The 1,694-nt window shown below is 32.5% G+C and overlaps 1 non-coding gene across 1 annotated transcript; it reads left to right on the top strand.

Moving 5' to 3' along the window:
- Positions 1–74, top strand: Trnaa-agc (transfer RNA alanine (anticodon AGC)). Its single transcript has one exon. It is a non-coding gene; the product is annotated as a tRNA-Ala (tRNA).
- The last annotated feature ends 1,620 nt before the right edge of the window (positions 75–1,694 follow it).

The raw sequence follows: 1,694 nt of genomic DNA, 5'->3' as shown, positions 1-1,694 counted from the left end.
TTGGGATGTAGCTCAGTTGGTAGAGTGCTTGCCTAGCATGCACAAGGCCCTGGGTTCAATCCCCAGCACCAAAAAAAAAAAAAAAAAAAAGCAAAAATTGTATGTACACAATAAGATATTTGGGGGGATAGAACCAAAGTCTAAACATGAAATTCATTATATTTAACATACACCTTATATACATAGTATGAAGGTAATTTTATACATTATATTTTAGTACATCTGCATTTTAACAGCAACATTTCATATGAGGTCAGAAAAAGAATTTTCAACTTGTGGCATCATGTCAGCATTCAAAAATCTTTGGATTTTGGAAAATTTTAGATGTCTAGATTAGGGATGCTCAACTTGTATCTATTTTTTACTGAACCCTAGGCAAAATTTATACTAGTGTAGAAGACAAGTCAGTGCCCATTCCACTTTCCTTGGGCTTTTCATTGTGTGCTGCTAAAATCTGAGTTGCCAGTATCTCCATCTCTGTGCCTTGATATCCTTCTTGCTCTGAATAGCTATAAAGTGCTAAATAATTAATATTCCTAGAAGCAACCTTCAACTAATAACATTATTTTGTTGGTGTATAAGTATCCCATCTTCTTCACCCCTTGGCTGGATTAATACCATGGTGTATGCATTGCACCATTTTTATAAAGCTTCCATACAGAATTAAGTTCCAGTTGCCTTTATGTTAGATGGTTTATCCTTGTCCTCATTGGTTTCTTTCCTGTTGCCCAATCACTTTTCTCTTATCATATTGCCAGCTAAGTTAATTATAATCAAATCTTGTATTGGGGTCTGCCTCTGGGAGACCCAAATCTCATATTGCTCCAGCTACTGTATATTTACAACCTCAGCCTAAAACCATTCTCCAACACAGACATTACTATTAGATAGTATTATGCTATTTATATAAATCAAGTTAATTTATGAGAATTAACTTGACCAACATCAGACTAAGAATGAGAATTAGTACCAAGTACTATCTCACTCAGAAGTTTCTGCACCTTCCAAAAGAAATGGACAGTCACCAGAAGCAAAAGTTTTCCATTTTCTACCAAAGAACTTTCAGTAGATAGTTAATTTGTAAGTTTTATGATTGAAGTTATACTTCAGGAAAATTAGGTGAAATTAGCTTATATTAGCCTAGATACTTTGTGTTAAATAGAACACCTCTGATAACACTTTTGTTAAGCAGAACATTTTTTTAACCTGAAAAGAGGAGGGAGGGAGGCACATTTAGGTTATTTACTAACACAAATTATTTAATATTTTTAAACATAGTCAAATCCTGACCAGAGCTAATTCTATTGAACAAATCTGCTTCTTAAGGGGTCTGCAGATGTTCTTTCTGATAGGAACCAAGATCTATGTACTTCCTGTGAAGACTTGTATAATAAGATAATAGGTGAATATATATTGAATTGTAAACAACTCATAAGGCTTAATGGACTTAGAAATTTTCATATTTGAACTAAGAATTCGATCTGTCTACCTATGGAAGTCAGAATTTTGATTTTAGAATTTTAAGTGATCAGTCAACAAATAATAACAACAAATAATATTTAGAGATATTTGATGAGTTACCTGTCCTGTGCTTTTTAATCATATGTAAAGCAAAGGAAGCACACAGAAGATAATGAAATTTTTTATTCTTATTGTATTAGTGACTTAATATGGAAATTCTTTTATATTTTAAG

The sequence above is a fragment of the Callospermophilus lateralis genome, chromosome 6 (genome assembly GCF_048772815.1).
Source record: "Callospermophilus lateralis isolate mCalLat2 chromosome 6, mCalLat2.hap1, whole genome shotgun sequence".
NCBI classification, from domain to species: domain Eukaryota; kingdom Metazoa; phylum Chordata; class Mammalia; order Rodentia; family Sciuridae; genus Callospermophilus; species Callospermophilus lateralis.
Note: the sequence above shows the minus strand (reverse complement) of the source record. Positions and strands in the feature narration are given on the sequence as shown.